This window comes from Papaver somniferum, chromosome 7 (assembly GCF_003573695.1).
Source record: "Papaver somniferum cultivar HN1 chromosome 7, ASM357369v1, whole genome shotgun sequence".
Lineage (NCBI taxonomy): Eukaryota > Viridiplantae > Streptophyta > Magnoliopsida > Ranunculales > Papaveraceae > Papaver > Papaver somniferum.
Window position 1 is genome coordinate 220,806,482 of NC_039364.1, and position 23,456 is coordinate 220,829,937.

The following is a 23,456-nucleotide window of genomic DNA, read 5'->3' on the forward strand; positions in this document are numbered from 1 at the left end:
TTGTCCACTCTCTCTTTGATCTTGCCTCTCACATCTTCTTCTTCTTCAATTGATAGTTTGTTCTTGCAAACATCTTCCTCTAGTTGAACAATCATTATCTTCTTAATATCCACCTTTCTGGGTTCAAACAAGGCATGACAAGTTTTTATCACATTATTACGTATATGGTATGTACATAGGAAATTTTGTGCATCCGGGAAGACGTCGGATATTACATTCATTAATGCATCATTTTATCGGTTATGATGACCCTCGGAAGTTGATTTTCCCAGAAGAATATTTTCAATTGACGTAATGCCCAATTATAATATAGTCCCTCTCGTTTTCCATTAAACACCAAGCCAATGTAAATGTTACCTTGTCTGATGTGTGCCCCACGATGTTCAACAACGACATATTGTATTTGTTTGTCTTGTAGGTGCAATCCATCATAAAAACACCACAACATGTATGAGCCAATTGTGAAAGCAAATGATGCGAAATGAATATTTGAATTGGCTTGTTGTCCGGCCCTATTTTAATGATACGCGTGTAGTTGTAATCCCAAACTATCTTCTCAAATTCTTGCATAACGCTCCTCCCTTCCCATTCAACCTTTCTAATACTTGCTTGTGCGCTATAAATTGTACTTAAAGAAGACACGTTCGTCTAATCCTTTTCCTTGAAGCCTCTGAGAACTTGTCTCGGTTTGATAAATGGTTTGGTCAATCTCTTTACATCCTCCATTTCATGAGGTTTTAGCTTCGCAACTAGGGAGTGGCCAACGAAATCTTTTGAATCCCGGTGGTTATGACTGCCAAACGAAACCTCACAATCCCATTCATTGTTCTTGTCATTTAAACGGATTACAAGCTTAAAGGGGTAATTATCCTTCCTCGTACAAGTCTTGTATACCATATTAGTCTTCTTTGGGTATACATAATCCTTTCTCTTGTGGCTATACTTCGCCTTGTATTTCCCAATTCTCTCGCAAACCATCTCAAAACGGCTTTTTGAACCGTGGGTATTCCTCACGAACACACACATATTCTTAAGAGAAGTCTCTTTAGCACAAGCAATTGCTTCCTTTGGATCTTTTATTCCCTACATAAGGACAACAATGGGAGATTATAAGGTTCATTACAAGCAATCCATTGGTAATATTCAAGATATTAGGTGAAAAGAAATCTTTGGTAACATACCGGAGGCATTTTATAGTATTCCGTCGTATCCCGACCGCGCGGTTTTGTGTTTGTTGGACCAATATATGTCACAACCTAAGGATCGAACGAAAAGAAAATATATTAGTTCGAAAAAAGAAAAATTTAAAACTATGCCGGTATGCAGTTCCGGCATGCTCGATCACAGTCCCGGCATAGTCGAACTGCACCGAAACTGAAGACCAATTTGAGACGCTTCTGGCATTAACAATATATTTGAAAGCAATGCCGAAAATACTGGTTCCGGCATGCTCGTAATCTAAGTTACCACGCCGGTAGGAGGTTCCGGCGTGGCCCATATTTAATATACCATGCTGGTATTTAGTTTTGGAAAACATTCCTTCCTGTATGTTTTTTTGTAGGTACCGGCATGGTAACGTTAAAATTAAACAACGCCGGTACACTGTTCCGGCATTCTTGTTATCTATGGTTCCACGCCGGTACACAGTTCCTGTATGGTATTTAATTAATGTTACATGCCGGTATTTAACTTCGGAAGACACTGCTTCCTGTATGTTTTTCATGCAGTACCGGCATGGTAACCTTAGAATTTAACAATGCCGGTAGCATATTCAATAGAATATTCCGCGGTAGGTAAAAAGTAACTTCTATACCGGAATAGTTTTTTGGTTGCAAACTATGCCGCTTTTAGTTTCAAAATAGGGGATATCAAGGTTCTGGCATGGTATTCATACTTTGACCATGTCGGTACCGAGCTTTTACAGCAGCAACAATGGTGTATTCAAAGAAAAAAAATCAAATTTTCAACCTATTCGCAGCTTTACCTGAGTATTGGGAGTGCTTATATGTTGAGCTAGTTTACTCTCTTGGGTTGGTTCTTCATGAAACACTTCATGCTCATAAAATTCATGTTCCAAAGGTGTTGGTTCCACAAAAACTTGCAATTGTGAGTTGTTGTCATTGGATGAAGATTCAAGATATGCTCCTTGTTGTAGTTGAGCTAAAGATTCAGCCGCACAATCATCCTCCATTTTCACAATTCCCTCTCAAATTTTCTTTCCCTCCTTCTGCTCTCACCTCACTCACCCAAACACAAATAATAACACACACTAATAATTTATCAAAAATCTTAAGATTTTATTAATAATCATTAGGCTAACTGGTAGGCTAGCACATCAATCCGTTCAATTAATGTAGTAATATGTCGTTGGAACTTCCAACTAGTTTCATGTAATAATCGTTATCCAATAATATAATAAAATTATTAATCACCAGGCAAAACTGTCCAGGCAAAACTGCATTCTTGTCTTCATTTTTTTTAGTCTATAATAGCATTATCTTTTGATTGAGGACAACATTTGGACGTTATCGATCAACTAATAACTCTGCTTAGTTAATTCTTAATAATAAGCCATTATTAAACATGATATCAAGGAAATTAGTTCTTTTCAGAGTGAGACAACTTTTTGGCCCAACTCAATTAACCAAATCAGTTGATCACAGCTCACTGTTTTTGTATTTTTTGGCTTTAAAAGTGGTGGATTATGTACTTGTTTAAAAAGTCATGGTAGTAGTCTCTAGTTGGTGTCGCTACTCTGTTCCTGACGTGGTGCCGCGTTAGATATGCAAAGAAATGCGCCGTGCACCTACTTAGAGAATCTGGTATCCCGCTTGAAAAGGACTGTGCCATAACAAACAAAATCTGGGTGCTTGCTTGCGCGCACACCCGCATCGGACTACGAGCCAATCACCTCGACAACCAGGTAGACAAGTACTAGAAAAGAATAATAAGATCTTGGGAAAATAAAGAAAGGTCCGCTAAGCACGAAACTTGCTGTCTTATGAATTTCTGAATCTTTAGACTTCGATCACCTTTTCGGGTCTACTATTTTATACGCCATTTATATTGATCTAACTGATTTTTCGGGTCTGCTATTTATGTGGATGCTTCGGTTTTACCTAATACTCATGTTGCAGGTACTGTTTTTATCCTTACTGATTCAACTGGTTCTTTTGTAACAGCTACAGCATCACCCATTTGGGCAAGGAATGTAATACATGCAGAAATGTTGGCCTTATACAAAGCTCTTTGCTGGTTATGTTCACATCAACCTTCTAATGTAGTTATCTACTCCGACTGTAAAAAATTAGTCGATGGTTTGGGTGGGTCTGTAAATAATGTGTCTTGGACTGATCGGTCGTTGTTATTTGAGTGTGTTAGTCTGTTACATAGTTCGTCGAATGTGACTGTACGTTACATTCGTAGAGTGAATAATAAAGAAGCTGACCAGCTTGCTAAGTTTGCGAGGTGTCAAGTTTGTAATATACAATGGTGGTATACTCTACCAACTGTGCTCCAGTCTACTGTTACTGGATCTATGTAAATCGGTTTGCTGAATGAAAATTTCTATTTCAAAAAAAAAAATCTAACTATTTTTGTCTTGGAGTTAATCTACTAAACATTTGAACCCTAAGAACGTCCACAATAGGCCGGTAAAAGCCAAAATTTGGTCCAAAAACCAATCAATGATATGGAAGATTCTAAAGACCTTGATTACCAAGATGAAGACAGTGAGGATCTTGTCAATATTCGATCAACAAATTCAATGGAGATCACAGGGATGATGAGTCATCAATCTAGATCAGTGATGCCTAAGAATATTCAATCCAATTCATCTGCTGACTCACGTAACTGTCAAGAAGATAACTTATTCAGGCAGTTACCCTCATCTGATTTTCGTCAAGATAATATCAATATGATGGTTAACAACTCCCTCAACTTCCATCCTCAATACAACCAATCAAGAAAAAAATCTCTTTTCTTCAATAACTGCTCAAAATATGAAGTGTGGAATTTCAACAACTGCAGGGAAAGCTATTGCATACAACCAAGAGGATTCATCAACAAACTTCCAATATAATAGCTTCAAGACTTTGCAAGTGTCTGAATATTTCAAGTTTGTAACCAAGAAACAGAAATCTACTTCAACTGAGGTTTCAAATAAGTCCGTCAATGAGAACCTTCATCAACTTCTATTCGGGTCCAACAACATATCACAAAATAGTGACAATGGACGGATTTTATGGAATCCCAAACAATCAAATAAGACTCCCAAACAACGTGATTGGAAATCGATGGCTAGGAGTTCTAGCAATGCCGTTATTCCGAGGTCAATTACCAACAGCAATCCGAGAGGTGCTAAACGAATGTTGGATGGAGCATGCTTACATAATGGAACCACACAATCAAAGATGGCTACAGGAATCATCGAGAATTCAGATGATCAATGGGAGGTGGCGTCTAGACCTAATAGGCCGCACAGTCCATGTTAGTCTTTGCCTGGAATTGTTGGGGGTTAGGGAATGACCCAAAAATTCAAGCATTAAAATATTTCCTAAGAAGTTCTAAACCTAACATTGCTTTTCTCTCGGAGACAAAGTTATCTGAAGCTTCTTCTAATACTATTCTTCACAGATTTGGTTACTATAATCATTGTATTTTTCCAGTGGTAGGTCGCGGTGGTGGACTTTGGTTAATGTGGCAAGATGATATTGGGACAGAATTTATTCCTTTCTCTAAGAATTTGATTCACCTTAAAATTAAACAATCAGGTCCTTCTCCATCATGGAATTTATTCTGTGTTTATGGTCCACCAAACAGATCAGATAAAGCTCAATTCTGGCAGAGCTTATCGGTTTATTCACAACATGTTTCAAGACCAAAGTGCTTCATAGGAGACTTTAATGCTCTCTCTTATGTTATAGAAAAATTTGGAGGTGATCAGTCTTTAAACTCGTCAATATCTCAGTTTAATAGCTTCATTCATGAAAATCATCTATTGGATTTGGGTTTTTCGGGTCCTGCTTATACTTGGAGTAATGGCAGACAATTTCAAAGCTTAATAAGACAAAGACTAGATAGAGTCATTGGGACTCCATATTGGTGTCTTATATTTTAAATATCAGGATTTTTCATATGCCGAGAATATCAAGTGATCATTCACCTATTCTTCTCAATACATGAAAAAATATAGAGAGAAATCCACCCTCTTATAGATTTAAAGCATATTGGTGTACACATCCTGATTTTCTCAAAGTGGTGTTGGAAAGTTAGAATATCAATATTCCTGCATATCTGATTACCGAACTTGCTTCTCTGGGTAAATTCCTTAAAAGCTGGAGTAAAAATAAAATAGGTTGTATTAAGGACAAAATTAGGAAGTTAAAGAAAATATTACTTCACCTTCAAGCTTTACCTCCAAACCCTAATATTATTCGTCAAGAAAAAATTACTTCAGCTCAGTTGAATTATTACATCATTATGGAGGCTACTTACTGGGAACAACGAATGAAGCAAATTTGGTTAAAAACCGGGGATAAAAACACTAAACAATTTCATCTTTCAGTCCAACAAAGAAGAAAAAAGAATAAGATATCTTGTATTCAATCAAGTGCACATCAATGGATTTCTCATCCAAAGGAGATTGCTGAAGAATTGGTTTTATTCTTCGAAATTTTTTTCCAAGAGGATTTAAATATTCAAGCTCCTTCAAATCTACAAGATTCTTCTTATTTTATATCCTCAGAAGAAAACTTGTCTGTGTCTGTTATACCTTCTGGTGAAGAAATATGGAAAGTTGTCAAGACTATGAATTCTTTAGGCTCTCCAGGACCTGATGGATATCATGTTCTTTTCTACAAAAAATGCTGGATAATAGTGGGTGAAGATACTATTCAGTTCATTCAACAAATATTCAACACGGGAGAAATACCAAGTAAGTTAAATCATACTCATATAAGTCTTATTCCAAAAGTCAAAAATCCTGCTACATCTATGGAATATAGACCCATTGCATTATGCAATGTTTTATATAAGTTTGTGGCCAAAATCTTAGCTATCAGACTTAGCCGGTTTTTGAGTGATTTTATTTCTTGGTCTCAGAATGCCTTCGTTATGAATAGACAGATAACAGACAATGTTGTCATTGCAAAAGAATTATTTCATTCTATGAATAAGTCTAAATTTAAACAAGGATTCTTTGCTCTTAAAATTGGATATGTCGAAGGCATATGATCGTGTATATTGGTCATTATTGAGATTTATGCTTCACCAAATGGGAATTCATGATCATTCTCACAATTTAATTATGAGTTGTGTTACTTCTTATTATTTTTCTATTCTCCTAAATGGTGCTCCTTATGGAAACTTTAAGAGTGGAAGGGCACTGCATCAAGGATGTCCCTTATCTCCTTCATTGTTCATTATTTGCTCTCAAGGTCCGTCTCTCCTTATGGACAAGTTTGAATCAACTAGTCTTTACAGTGGTTATAGAATCAATATTGCTGCTCTAGTTATAAGTCACCTGATGTTCGCTGATGATTTATTTTTCTTCGGAAATAACTCTGAATCAAACGTGGATAATCCCAAGTGCGTTCTGGATACTTATTCATCTTTTTCTGGTCAGATAATAAACTATACCAAATCTTCTATTCATTTCAGTAAGGGTACTTCCACTTTTAACAAATGGATGTCTATTCAGAAGTTGGGCGTCAGAGAAATGGATAAAGATGAAAAGTACTCAGAAACATATCCTCTAAAATCATATTATAGTATTGAAACTTTTGAACCGCTGAAATCCAAATTTAATTCTAAATTGGCAGGATGGAGGAATTTTTTTGTTAATCCGGCTGGGAGAACTGTCCTTTCAAAAAGTGTACTTTCTATAATCCCCAATTATATTATGGGTACTTGTTTTCCTCCTAAAGGAATCACCAAAGAATTATCTCATATTCAAAGGGCTTTCTGGTGGGGTCATGATATCAATACAAGAAAAGCACACTTCATCAAATGGGAGAAAGTTGAAAGAGCTAAGGAGGATGGTGGATTAGGTATTCGAAATATGGAGCTTGTGAATATTTCTCTGGTTTCAAAACTAGTGTGGAGATTTATGACTAACTCGAATGCTTCTTGGGTTCAATTATATACTGCTAAATACCTGCAGAATACTTATTTTTGGGATTGTCAGCCTAAGCCTGGAGATTCTAATACATTAAAAGACATGCTCTCTGTAAGAGACCTTTTCATTAGTAATTGTTGTTGGTTTATAGGTTCAGGAAATTCCATACATATTTGGAATGATCCTTGGATTCCGGGAATTCCAGGGTTTGGGCCTTCTAGAATACCACAATCCACTGCTCAAGTTACAAATCAGATCTTTTTATTCAATCAGAAAGGTCGTGGAACATAGAACTACATTTTCAAATATTCCCACAAGAACAAGTCGAGGCTATTTTGGATATCTATATTCCTTTGGATGTAGAGATAGAAGACAAACTAATTTGGATGAGAACTTCTTCGGGTATCTTTACTTCAAAATCCATCTACAAGCTTTTGGCGGATAATATGGCTGCAAGTTCTTTAGATTCAGAGTTTCTTTGGAAATTTTTTTGGAAGAAAACAAAGACACACCCTAAAATAGAGATTTTTGTGTGGAAAATTCTTCATGAAGGTTTGGCAGTGTATCATAATCTGAGCAAATTTAATGATCGGATTCGAAGTTCTTGCCCAATCTGCAATAATAAAGAAGAGATTGTTTTCCATCTTTTCTTCAAATGTCAGTTCTCGTTGGCAGTATTACAGGAAAGTCCGATACTTATAGAAATATTAGATGGTACGAGTTCAAGGAAAATTATCCAACACTGGTTAAGCTATCCTGATCAGGGAAATATGTTAAATCTGGGTTCCTGCATATTGTGGAATATATGGAAGGCTAGAAATGATTTAGTCTTTAACAATACTCAAGTCTCGATTTCTCAGTGTATTCAAACACCTTTGCAGGACTTCAAGATGTTTGATCTTCATAACTCCTTAAACTTCTGCTCAAATTTCGCAGTCAATCAAAACAACGCATCAAGGTGGCAATATCCTCATAACTATGTTATTAAAATCAACGTTGATGCTGCATTCAACAATGACAATGCAGCAGCAGCAGCTGTGGCTCGAGATTCTTTCGGAAACCATCTTGGAAGTGGTGCATTCTGCTTCAATATTATTGAAAAAGCGGGGGTCTAACAACACCACCCAATATTTCACTTAGCAATCTGTATGGACTAACTTCGAAACACTTTCTAGAGAATCAACTAGACAGTCAAACTCAATCTAGGTAAAAGTATCTCAAGGAGTTAATATCCCTCTCTTGTTTTGATTTACTCAAGCTAATAGAAATCAGCGAGTCTTTAATCAAACACAAGGAATAACTTGGACGGTACCAAAGACTAATGTCCAAGGATCAATCAATGACAATCAACAACCAAAGGTTGGATTATACTAATTGATGATCTAAACGCACAACCTGTATTATTTCAATTATAAAGATAAAACAATATAATGCGGAAACTGAAACAACACAGACACTAGAAATTTTGTTAACAGAAAAACCCCGGGACCTAGTCCAGATTAAATACACATTGTATTAAGCCGCTACAGACACTAGCCTACTCCAAGCTAACTTCGGACTGGACTATAGTTGAACCCCAATCAGTCTCCCACTGATCCAAGGTACAGTTGTACTCCCTACGCCTCTGATCCCAGCAGGATACTGCGCACTTCATTCCCTTAGCTGATCTCACCCACAACTAAGAGTTGCTACAACCTTAAATCGCAGGCTTTGAAACAAATCTGTCTCACACAGACAAGTCTATCAAAGGATCAATCCGTCTCCCACAGAAAAACCCTAAAGTTTTTATTCCCTCTTTTGATAATAATCAAGGCGAACAAGAACCAATTGATAATCCGGTCTTATATTCCCGAAGAACAGCCTAGATTAATCAATCACCTCACAACAATCTTAATCGTATGGTAGCGAAACAAGATGTTGCGGAATCACAAACAATGAGACGAAGATGTTTGTGATTACTTTTTATATCTTGCCTATCAAAGAAATCAAACAATCTCAAGAAAATCAATATGATTGTGCTCGTACGATGGATCACATCACACAACTACGATAAAAGTAGTATCGGTCTGGCTTCACAATCCCAATGAAGTCTTTAAGTCGTTTAACCTGGTTTTAGAAGAATAAAACTAACGGTTAAAGGAGAACTGACTCTAGCACGCAAAATAATAGCACACGTAAGGTGTGGGGATTAGTTTTGCAGAGTTGCTAGATGTCCCCTTATATAGTCTTTCAAATCAGGGTTTTGCCTCCACCGTTAGATGAAAACCTGATTTAGATTCAAGCTAATATTTCTCAACAGTTAGATCGAAAACTTAGCTTGTTATACACAAATGAAATGCATGCTTCTAGGTTTGTTAACCGTACCCAAACGTGTACATTGTTGGTTCAACAGTAGTTAACCAAAAGGTTAGCATATGAGCATTTCATATCAACCATGTTCTTCTTCACCATAACTAGTTCAAATGACTCAATTGAACTAGTTAGAGAGTTGTTCAATTGCAAGGAAATCTTATGTAACTACACAAGACACAATTGAAGCGAAGATGATTTGATTCACTTGAATCGGTTCATGAAATTTTATATCCACGGTTTGCAAATAGCATTCCTTAGTCTTTTTAAGTTTAAGTTCAGAAATCATCTTTAGATATATAACCTTCTCAAGTTAGCACACTAGGTTCGCGGACTTAAGCAACCGGCCAGAGTTTACAAACTCCAGCAGAAAATCTCGGAAAATACTTTCCGCCGGTTCGCGGACTGGGTTCACGGACTAGTACACACGCAACTAGTTTGTCAACTCCACCAGAATTTCTCTGGATGAGAAGTTCGGCAGTTCGCGGACTGGGTTCGCGGACTTAGCAACAAGCCGTTCTTCCGGTTTCTCTTGATCAACAAAGTGCGCAAACTTTTGTTCAAGGAATAAGACTTATACATAAATGTGTTTCCACAACAATGTTTATGTCCACCATTGCTTATGTAATCTAAACTCTCATTCCAATCATTGAAACATTCTTAGAGGATGTTATATAGTTGTTACACCATTTATCGTCAAAGCAATTTTCAAAGTGATGGAAACATATCATGACTTTCGTCACTAGGTAAAGATAAACTTGGTCGAAGAGAAAAGCTTACCAACACATATTTCGAGATATAGATAGGCGAGGTATACTCGGCTCGAAATACCAAATGTGTATAATCATAGTCTACATATATAGCATACGACTTTTTGTCTCACAGAGTAGGAGATATAATAGATAGACTTTTGAGTGATAGATAAGTTCAAGTCTCCACATACCTTTTTTTCGAGAAGTTCCACCGGTTCCTTGAGTAGATCTTCGTCTTGTATGATGAATCTCCATGTAGTCCTTGAGCTCAACTACACTTACTATCCTAGTCCGAGACTTAGCTATAGTAGACTAAAAATCAAGACTTATAGTTTTGATCACTAACATTGACAAACATGCTTGAGATAGCAACGCATGCGAGTTCGACCGAGCAATTCTCTAACAACTATATCTTCCACTGTTGCAGAGGCAAAAGCGTATGGACTAGGTATTCAAATGACAAAAACACTGCAAGTCTCCAGAATTATTGTGGAGGGGGATGCATCAGACATTCCTAAAGCTATAAAAAGGTATACAAACGAGATATCATGGAGTGTTCGTTCAATAGTTATATCTATCCGTGATCGTGTCAAGGAATTTAGTGAAGTTAGTTTTACATCTGTTCCTAGAGACGTAGACTCTATTGCGCATGATCTAGCTCAATGTGCAATCTCTAATAATATACACAGATGGTGGGTTCATGATGAACCACCTAGTTGTATTACGCAACGCCTCATCTTGAATGAGGTTTAATTCAAAGAAATTTTGTTTCCTTCAAAAAATATAAAAAATATGGACGTCTGTTTTGAGGTTTGAAACTTTGAATAACACCAAAGAGATTTTTCAAAGTTAAAAAGAGTGACCAGTGGGGGTTTTCTTCCAAGGTCCAAATGAGCTAATGCTTATTGGAACTGTTGAACAACTGCTCCTGCTGACCCAACTACCAAGCATGGGGATTAGTTGGGTGGGGTTTAGTGTCACAATAACGTGGATGTTCACATAAAAATATACTCCACACCCGATGTGCTCAACACGGACTATAACCATAAAAATTTGGTATATTTTAGTTTTTGCTCTTTGGTTATAGTCGCACCATTTGAGTTGCTTTTAAGGCCTATTCCTATGCACAAGGTTAAAAAAGCTAGTTTAACTGAGCGATAGAGTTGGTAGCGATGGTTATAACTATAGCGTCGGCGATAATATGAATATCATTGACGTCATAGTATTCATCGCTCGATCGTTACTATATCATGTACTTCAAAGATCTAGCAATGAATACTATGTCGCCAATGATATTACGATCAATTAGTTGTTTATCTTCAGCTTCCTCATCATCAAGTTGTTGCAACCTCCGTTGATGCATTTGTTGCTATAATCTAAACCGATTCGTAATAACATTCCCCTCTTCATTGGATCTCGCCATTTTTAAAATTGAGGATACTAAATAAAAAAATTGGTAAAATATATGTAGAAGTAGGTGTGAGTAATTTGAAGAAGTACATCGGCGTGTGTATATGAACTAAGCAGAGGGATTCCAAAGATCAATTTCCAAGTAGCAACCGAGTCGTATCCAACAAACAAGGATGGATTATCTACTTTGACGCACAACCTGTGATATTTTAATTATAAAGATAAACAATATAATGTGGAAAAAGAAATAACACAGACACCAGAAGTTTTGTTAACGAGGAAACCACAAATGCAGAAAAACCCTGGGGCCTAGTCCAGATTGAACACCAAATTGTATTAAGCCGCTACAGACACTAGACTACTACCAATTAACTTCTGACTGGAATATAGTTGAGACCAAATTAAACCTTTCCAACAATTCAGTAACAATCACATTCCTTACGCCACTTGAGTCCCAGCAGGACTCCGCGCAATTGATTCCCTTAGCTGACGTCACACCACTAAGATTTTGCTTTAACTCAATTGGAGACTTTAAACCAATCTGCCTCCCAAAGATAAGCTTATATGTGATTTCCTTTGCGATCAAAAAATTAGATCAAGGCGATGGAAATCGATAGCAATAGACAAAGTCTATCTAACCTCAAAATCCGGACTTATGCAACCCGAATTGCAGCCTAGATTATTATTCAGCTTACAAGTATAAAACTTGTGGAATCAACAAAGTCTGAGACGAAGAGAACTTTGATGATTTCTATATATCTTGTTCAATAATCGAACAAGATCAGGATACTCGATCTATCAAGATAAATAATAGTTGGACCTGGCTTCATGATCCCTATGAAGTCTTTGTAGTCGCTAAACCCTAAAAGAGTTTTATGAAGAGGACGAATCTAGTTACAACTAGGAAACACCAAGAAAATTAGTGTCGAGATTCAAATATCCCGATTGTTTGAAGTTCCCATTTTATAGACATTCAAAACAAAGGTTGCTTTAGGTTTAAGCTAAGATAGATTTGGAACCAAGCAAACAATATCCATTGTTAGATGAATCTTTGAATCTGATTTACATAAAAAGATATACACTCTGGTTGGGATGAGACGTAACCGAACCGTGTATAAGACCACGCTCATGAGTGGTTAGCCGAAGATATCCAACCAAACTATAAGCTTGAGCATTTTCATAAACACTTAAGACTTAACTCGAAACACAATCATGTGATAAAATATGTCTATGGTGTTTTTACAGATTATTCAAATGTTAATTATCTCGTAGAAATAATTTATGTTCATAAGAATTTAATCGACGTGGTAAGTAGGTGCACAAGGTACAATTACTTAACCTATTCGTGAACAGTTATGTCACGGTACGTGCACCGGTATATAGACCTTAATACATAACCAAGTTTCAGAGTTCACATAATTTTTCTGGTATGCGTACTGGTATGGATGTCATTTAAACATAACGAGTTCCGGAGTCCACATAACTTTTGTGATATGGATACCATTTAAACATAGACACTTTCCGGAGACCATAGAACTTTTATGTTACGTGTACTAGTATGGATACCAAACCGGTTTCGTAGCAAACAGTTCTTTTCTATTACGCGTACTGGTTTGCATACCAATCCGGATTCACGAGTTCCCAGACTTTAAAGGTGTGCATACGAATATGCGTACCAAAAATCTGTTTGTCGACATATATCTACTCCTTCATATGCTGAGTACATGCATTTTTCTAAATAAGAGTGATATGTACATCGTTTGTAAGTAAGAATGATATGTACACCGTCTTATGTCTGAATCTACAATAGTTCTATATTTCTCTAAATCAATTTGAAACATTCCCGAATAATATCAATGACACATATCATTGTTCCAGGTTATTTTCAAATGGTAAAACTTGAGTCATGATTTTTATTGCGAACAATAAATTGTCCTTAACCGAAATTCATCAAGTATAAATGTTCATTAAGCTTAGTCATATTTCGAAAACTATTTATAAGATGAATCTTGACTCGAAATTCTTGATATGCTTATGATAGTTGTATTAGTTATGCGACATCGTCTCATAGATATAAAGATGAATATAACTTGAGAAATAGGTGGTTCAGTCTTCACTCACCTTTTGTTGAAGAAGTTCTCCAAAAGCTTCGGTTGATCTTCGCCTTCAAACGGTAGAACGCAATGATGACTCCCGTGATGTCCGTTTCTCAATTACACTTCTATCCTAATCCGAGACTTAACCAATTTTAGACTAGAAATCAAGATATTGTTTTGAAAACTTAATTTGACAAGAAGATTGGGATAGCAACACTTGTGAGTTCATCATGCTTGAATCCATCATCCTAAACCGAGCAATGCTCTAACAATATCCCCTTTTGTCAATTTTAGTGACAAAAATATCAATATGGATAAAAATATAAAGCTTTAAAAACTCCTCGAATCCATCATGCTTGATTTCTTTGGTTTCTTCAACTCCTTGAATTCTTCGTTACTTCAAGTTGAAATGATTTTGAACGTGTTCAACTTAGCATCGTGTTGTTGAAGATCCGTAGCGATAACAACTTTGAAAACAAATATTCTCAATCGTCGTTATACAGAAACATAATATTATTATCTTCTACAAAGCTCAATTGTACCCCAACTTTGAAATAATACTACGGTGATATGTTTCTCCCCCTTCATCAATACTTACATCTTTTGCATAATAGGTAAAACCTATATATTACTGATTCACTCCCCCTTACATAATGAACCATATGTATGTAGTGAGAAACTACTAAATAATTCTCCCTCTTTTTGTCAATAAAATTGGCAAAGGTACGAAAATTATGGGATACCAATGAATACAACCAAAAGATACTTCAGGATTCCAAGGTGGTCACATATCAACTTTATTTAGATGATATCACATAGTAAGAAATACTTAGCGCTCATCTAGGAGATTTAAGATACAAGCATCCGCTGTAAATTCCACAGCCACATGATAGACGCATTTATGTGTCTATTTTGTTCTCAATGTTCTGTATTGTTAGACTCGATTAAATACTTATTGTGTTATTTTATGTTTTTGTAGATGTTTTTGGAAAAATAAGCTCTTGCGGCGAAATTGGCTCGAAAAGTGGTGTTTTACACCCCAGGATAGAGACTAAAAACACCCCAGAAATGCGCCGGAGGAACCCAGAAAAAATGCTGGAAACACCCCAGAAAAATTACTTAAGGCACCCCAAAGGACATGTGTTATTCGGAATCCAGCAACGGATAAGGGGCGACCACTGGATAAGGGGTGACCTTCTTCACAAATTCAAAAAAATATTTTGGCGGGAAAATATTTCTTTTCACAGGCATATTTTTCGATCGGATTTTGGAGGATTTTTTGTGCGATTCAATCGCTGAAACTTCATGGGTAGATGTGATATGTCATAGAAAAGCTGGTATGGGTGTTTGTTTCGATCCAATTTGGTTGGATAACTTGGTTTAATCCAAACAGTGAGTTGGAGGATAAACACAAACTTACACGAGTTTAAACGTGTACTGCTCGTGATTGGAAGACTTAATCAATATTCTGGAGCGTGAAGAAGGTATAAAAGGAAAGAAACACAGCTGAGAACGCGTGAAAATCATAAAACAGGGAAGAAAATCTTCCCGGAAATATTTTTTATCACCCGAGTAAAGAGAGGATTATCTCGAGTTATGGAGGAGATTTCTTGTGCTGTAGGTGTATAAAAAGGGTCTTGAGGTATCATATAAGGGGTGTGGAGAGTTTGGGGAAGTTTTGGAGGCTACAGAATGAAGAAATCACGAGTTGCAGAGCTGCCATTTTTCTACTGCTGCTGCTGATGAAGATCACCAAGAACACGAAGAACAGACTCGCCAGGACAGTCGTTTTCCAACAGTGAGAACGACATACAAGAGTGGGTCGTAGAGATACTGCGTCTGTGACCATTACTATTTATTGTTCTTTTTGGACGCTTTTTGTGGGTCGTACTTAGGGCTGTCAATGGGTACCCATTACTCGGACCCGGAACCGGACCCGGTATATTTGGGTCCGGTTCCGGATCCTAAAGTTGGACCCATTATCTACTTAGGACCCGGCAGGTAATTACCCGATTGGACCCGAATTTAAACGGGTCCAAATGGGTAATACCCGTTGGGTACCCGCGGGTATCGGGTACCCGTTTATTCATTTTTTTATTCATGTTTTTAGCAAAATTACAAGTATTTTTGCTAGTTTTAGCTTTGATATTTTACTCATTTAAATTTTTTCTCTTACATTTAACCTTTATTTAGTACATTAATAAGAAATAATAATAAATTTTTATAAAAATTACTTAAATCCAAGACAAAAAGAGAAATATATTAAGTTTTTGAGGTTTTTTAAATAGTTTTATTAAGACCCAATGGGTACCCGGAACCGACGGGTACCCGGGTATTTAAACGGGTCCGGTTCTGGGTCCACAAGTTTAGGAACTGGATCCGGAACCGTTAGGAACCGGACCCGGCCATTATAAGTAGGGTCCGGGTCTAGTGATACCCGAGAGGACCCGGACCCGTTGACACCCCTAGTCGTACTTTCATTGTTTTACACCTTTTCATCATTTTGAGCAACAAACATGTATTTTGATCAAGTGATTAATATGAGAAGTTAAACCCCACGCTGGGACGACGGAGGAAACCAAAATTCATCATGCGGTAAATTCATTTAATTCTTTATTTGACTATTTGCATTAAATTAAAAATTTAAAAAAAAAAATTCTTAATTAATTGTCATTTCGTTTGATGGTTTATGCTTAGGATTAATTCTTTTTGATATGCCATGCTTAAGATTTACAATTAATATTTGAAGAATCTACCTTAGGCAAAGAAATAGAGTCAAAATACTTATTGAATGAGCTATAATGGTTTAGAATAAATAGGTGAATCGCATGAATTTGAATATTTGGTGGAATCCTAGTCCCAGTACCTCTCGCCCACTTTGTTAATATTTTTGTATATCATTTTACTAAATCCTTAAATTTAATCTTCACAAGTCCGAGAGTTTGAACCTCATTACTACAACATCATTTGAAAATACTATCATTTTTTGGCGCCGCCGACGCGGATTTGTGCTTAGGTAGAATTTTTAGGTTTTTTTTTTATTTCATTTGTTCTTTTTACGTTTCTTTGGGTGTGTCTTTGTATTAAAGGTTTGAAGTTAGATACTAAAGACTTGGAATCAAATCTTAAAGCCAAAAGAGAAGGAAAAAGACAAAGCAAAAAAAAAAAAAAAGCGAAAGAAAAATTAAAAAGAAGAGAGAATTTATTTTATTTTTTTTAGAGACCTTCCATTTTTTGTAATTATTTTTTTTTATTTCTTTTCTTTTGCATTTTATTTGGACTTTGGACTTGGACAATTTTTTTTTAAACCCTACGGAAGGGTACATTAAATATAAAACTGTTTGCAGGGAAGGACGACGATTACAATATCGTCTCGGCCCCTCGGGTTCGCACATGACATAGGAGTCGTGGCCCGAGTCGACTTCAGTGGTTTTGCGCCCGTCTGGTACGGGAGGTAAGCTTTCAAAACACCCGCGAATCCCCTGTCAGCGGGTTTATTGTATGCCTTAAGGTGAATATATTTTGAGGATTTGAATACAGTTGTTTTAATTTCCTAGTAAAGGGCAAGGCCTGGCCAAATTAAGATAAGGACTCGGATTTCATCACCGTTTCCTTCTTGCCCGCCTTAGGAAAACGAAACCAAACGCGAACCTAATCTTAAAATTTTGACTAGAACGAGACCTATAAGGTAACGAGCTTAATAGGAAAGTCGTTCGAAAAATATTGGTTACTCTTTTGAGCATACTTTGAAGTTCATTATGGTTTCTGTGAGTTGAATGCGTGACTGCGCCGCCTTATAATACCGGTGAGACCTTGGGTATCAAAGCTCCTCACAGCTTCCCTCGTCTCAATTCAACTTACTTAAACTCGGATTAATTCCAGAGAGGTTTGCTCAGATTGTAACGAATTCCTTTTCGAAAGATTAGAAGCTGGTCTAGAAACAATCTAAGTGGAACCATCATGCTTATTGTTTGGTAGATTTTATAGGTTTGATTTGGTCGAGTCAGCCTTGTTTGTGATTGTGTAGAATTCCCTTGCAATTAAGAATGTCGAACTGGTATGATAGAAGCCAATACAATGAATATCGACCTGAATTTGAATATGGATATCATCCTTTTTATGACCATGTTGGGAATAGTGGTTGGGAACGCCATCCTTTTGAAGGATATGGGTCATACCATGGTGAGCCCAATTACTATCCACATGCCCACCGGTCATACGAGCAAGATTCTTATAATTCTTCTCCTCTTGATGAAGCACGTAAGATACTTGAGTCAACGCGTAAGTTAACTGAGTCAACGCGTGAGTTTGCTGAGTCAACACGTAGGCTTAAATTAGAGACGGAAGAAATAACTGCTCGAATTACTCTTGATTGCCAATACATTCTTTCCTATATCACCCGTGAAAATAAGGATAATTTTTATCAATATGACGAGGTTAGAATTGGTAACACTACTTTAGATGAGGTTCAACCATTTTCATGTTATTATGATGTGGATAGTGTTGATGAAGAATTTGAAATTTGTAGGCATAGTGATCAGGAATTTGTTACTCTAAATGAACTTTATGATGATAGTGTTATTTATGGTTCAAATCCCGATAATTTTAATGATTATTCACCTATTCAAAAGGACGGGGATTTGATTAGAGATACCACCTCTTTAGATGATGTAGTATTTCCTTTTGATTACGAAGTCGATAATGGTTTAGAGGAACGAGTTTATTTTGAGAATACTGTTTTAGAGTCTAGCGATTTAGAAACAATGGTCTTAGACGAAGAAAATGAACTCGTAGATCTATTAAATATGAGTGAGGATGCGTCACTTGAGTATAACCTAGAAGAGGCAATTGACTATTTTCAGGATTCCAACGATCTAGAAATTAATGAAATTGTAGCTAGTCTATCTAGAGATACCCAAAAATCTAAGTTTCGGGGTGATTATCATTCCCCTTGTGCCATACCTTTAGCTCTTACAAAGATCCCTCAGTCGGGACTTGAAATTTGTGCCTCAGCCATCTTACAAGATTATCTTCATACACTTTTTCCTGAACCTAGTTGTGTCCATAGGAGAGCTCAGTTGTTAGAAACCCATCCTCTGGTTGATGTGGTTAACCCAGGCTATCATACCAAAATTGACTTTGTTTTCCCACCCAAAAACTTTTCTTCCAATTGTGGGAACATATGATTTTCAGATGTGTCGGTTATTAATTTTTGAGACTAAACCTAATTACTTTAGGAGAGTAGGGTCGACACATTTGCTTAAGGAAGACCACCTCTTTCTTCGTGGTCAGATGTGTGAGTCAAACCTGATTGAATTTAAGGATCCGCAGTTATTTAGGTTATTATTATGTGCTTCTAAGTTTTTACTTGAGTTTTTCCAGACTCTAATACCTGAATCGGATCTTATCTTTGAGGAAATGCAGTCCATGAAAATATTTTATCTAGACCCTTTCATAGAGCCTGAACCTGAACCACAACTAGTTGTAGTTGTCTTAAACAAGGGTATGTTCGGTATCTTCTTGGTCTATTGCAGTTTCCTCTTCTTGTGGTTAGCACTTTTTGATCTAGATGACCCACAGTTATTCCGGCTACTTTTGTATGATACTATGAGGTGACTAATTCCTTCCGATGTCTGGATGAAGACTTTAAACTTAGCACTTCTTGGGAGGTAACCCATTTTCATGCGACACGGTAATATTCTTCCTTATTTCTTTTCCCTGAAGTGGTAATAGTTTCTCCTTGTTCATGCTTTTAATTTTATCTTTAGAATATCGAGGACAATGTTAGATTTAAGTTTGGGGGTGGGGAAGAACTTTTTAGTTGCACTTTTGAAACTTCTAGCGTCACATGGTATCCGGTTAGCTAAGTTTACATACTGTTTCTCACCGAAAAGATAGAAATTGGAATACTAGGGATAACAACCTTTTGAGACATTAGATAAAAAGACATTGAGATCCTTGAAATTCAGGAGAGAACTTGTTCCTTTTAGAGGGTAACCGTGATGGACCTAACCATACATGATGGAAAGGCAAGTAGGTCAGGAAATGCCAGAAAGACAAAGCAACCTCACAATGTAGTCTTAGTTACTGGATTGCGACTCTCTCTCAGTAGAAACTTATCATCATCAACAAGCGGAGCGACATCAAAATCTATGAAGAAAGTTGAAGACGTTTTAGGTTTAGAAGCAACAATAGAAAAGAATAATTCAAAAATCAAAGTTGAAGTTATAAGAGCAAATGATATAAGTTGTTAGAATCCATGATACCAAGACATCACAAGTTGCGAAGATCCAAGTTTTGAAAGTCCTTCTCTCATGGCCATGTAAATTGTTGTCTTGTAATTTTTGTTTCCAAAAAAAAAAAAATGAAAAAAAAATGAAAAAAAAAAATGAAAACAAATGAAAAATGAAAAAAAATCATTGTTACGTTTTGTTCAATAAGGCCAAAGGGAAGTAGAAATTTATAAGTCAAGGAAGAAATCGAAGAGAAGAGTTAATTGTCAAGGTTCTATGAGGTTCGATAGTTTATGTGCCATCGATCGAGGAAGAATTTTTGAGATAATGTAATTACATTTATTTCTCATCCGATAAAGATTCGGCATAAAGATCTGAATACAACACAAATCAGTATCAAAGACCGCCAATATTTGGAGACACGACTAAAAAATTATTATTTCAGGGCAACATAAAATAATTGAACTAGCATTTTTATCATTTTAATCAATTGCAAGTGTAACCGAATTTATAATTGTTTGGATGACAAATATCGAAAATTTTCATAGCTACAAGTTTTCATGGGCCAAAATAAATCTTATCATAGTTTGTAGTATTTATTTAAATCATTATGACCAAAACTTATTCCTCTGATGTCGTGTCGTTACGGCACGAGTTATTTCTAGTATATAACAATTAAGTACAAGTTCATTTAAGAACTCTCCCCAATTTGATGGCATTCCCAAGAGAACAAAATGAGTGACCTCTATTTATGAAAAAGAAAGATTTTTTCGTACATTAACAAATCACATGGATTTGTATCCTGAATATCGACTTAAATTAATCTCAACGCCAGTTACGAACAAAGAGATAATTTTAATCGGTATGGCTCAACATAAGAAAATATTATATAGTGTATGTTGCACTAATAACACAAGAGTGTGGTCACGAGTAGATCGATACTGCGATAAAATTTCTCAAAGAGTTTGTTATATTTTCAGTTTATAAAAAATATAATAGATTTAACTTTTGAGGATATATGAAATATCAACTCGATTCAAGAAAACGTAAAGGCACATATATTTCATAAGACTTTTGCAACAATTAAACAAATAATGATAACATACTACAAGGTCATCTTCCAAAAACTCTATAATTTAAATAAATTAAATAAATTATATTTCAAAGAGTCATGCACAGTGATGCCATGACTCCTGATTCGAGAGAGTTTGTGTTTAAAAGGATAGGGTTTGCTATTCAAAAAGGGCTTGCAGCACAACTTGTTTCTCGTTTGCCCGCTATGTAATTTATCATAATCTCGGTTTTCTGATTCTTGAAAAAAAACAAAATCTAAAAACATGCAAGATGAAAAATGTTGGAAATAGCTTGTGTAATCACAATTTTTGCTATACCATACCCTAGTTATCCTTCTCAAGACAAGAATAAATTCTCACAAGAAGTTTCCTAGAAAATAGAAAATAAAATAAGATAAAAAGAAAACAAATTAAACTAGATTTTTCCAGACTCTTCATCAGTAGAGAAACCCTTGAATTTGTCATCAACTGTATCCATGAGATATTTAGACAAGATATCCTCATTAAGAATATTATGAACATGAGATTTCATGAGAACAAGGTCAACAGAAACCTTTTTCAACTCAGTCATTAACATGTCTAGACCTTTAAGTATTTCAACAAGTTCTAGTTTTGCTTCCTCAAATTGTTTAATAAAATCATAAACAACATTTGCAGAAATCATCTCTTCACGCTCAACATCTTGATGATTATAAGCGAAATAACAATTCACCCCAGGAAGATCTTTAGATGATTCAACAACTTCGTCATCAACCAGAATTCTCTTTTTTCCTCTTGTTTCAATATCATCGCAATTAAGAGCTTTCTCCATGCTTTCAAAGATTTGTGACATAGAAGACATGCTTGGTTGCGTAACTCCTTGAGAATTCTCAATCAAAAGTTAAGGTAGACATTAGGGTTTTCGTAGGCCCACAAAGGAAGAGTACATGTACCTTTACATGGTACGGGACCCGTCGTTCCTAAAGAGTTTTAGACACAAACTTTCGAGGATAGAAAACAATCTTTTCGAGAGTACGTAATAATTTTCAGTACTGCAATTATCTACCTTTTCTATGACAAATGTTCTTCTTTGAATATCATTGCATTCTTAGATCAATAAACACATGAGTTTAGAGCACAAGAGAATTAATACTCATCTAAAGAACTTTTATCAGAGAATGCTTTACCTTTGGAGCTTGGCTCAACAAGGATTTTTTAACATTCGTGTCTGATTGAAATTGTCATAGAGAATACGTAAAGGTTACAATACGAAAAAGATAAATTATAGCTTATCACAACTCAGTACTACTTGAGATAAACAGTACACCTGTCACGCAGTAATCCTTATCCAACATGATTTTAAATGGATAAGGTTCCAAGAGTTGTGCCTAATTTGCATAAGGGTGAACCGTACGCTCACCATAGAAATCATGTTGTCGTTTACTTTTGTTTTTACCTATTTCTTATGCTAAGAAAATCTTTTTGGAACGTAAAAAATGAACATAGAAATTACCGTCATCATAATAAGAGACAAGATTAGAACCCTTACCTGCGATTGCTTGCCTCGAAGAGAATTACAGTTTGTCAATAAGATCCTTATATCCTGTAATGATCAAATTTATGTTAGATTGTTGAACTGTTTCATTGTCGAAACCATCAACTTTCTTAGGAGGCATATGGGTATCCTTTCGAACCCATATTTGTGACGGTTTCACTGAGTTCTTCTTAAACCGAATTTGCATACTACCTTTTTGACTTGTTCGAATATTCGTGGACCATGAAGTACTGACATTCCTAGAAACATATTTGCTTGAATGTGATTCACCTCATGAGGTCTAGACATCGGAATATCAGTTACACCCTTCAGAATTAAATCCAAAGTGTTTTGAAGACGACCAAACTGATAATTTTCCAACCTCAACTTACACTATCTTTGAACATGTCCTTTAGTGTTGCAGTAAAAGCACACTTTCTGACTTCTAATGAGTTTAGAATAGGTAGTTTTATCATACTTGTCTTGTAAATAACTTTTCCTCCTTGGAGACACAGTATTTTCTTGGTCAGATAATTTTAACTGATCATCTCCAGTCAAAGTAATAATATTTTGTTTAACAGTTTCTGACTGCGATTTTGTTGGCATATCATGAACAACACGTGTTCTTACTTTTACCAACTCATTTCCTTGTACAAAAGTTGTTTTCATGGTAATATCTTTGGATTCACCATCGCAACATGGATTAGAGTTCTTACTCGACAATCGTTCGATCTCTAAGGCATTACCTTTAAGTTTAACCTCAAGTGAAATAACTTTCGATTTCACTTCGGCATGTTCCTCAAGAAGCATCCTTGTTTTAGAATCACATTCATAAATTATACCAACGAGATTGTTGACTTTGTGTTTTAACCGATTGACCTCAGAAGACTAGAACTCAATAAGCTTGAAAATC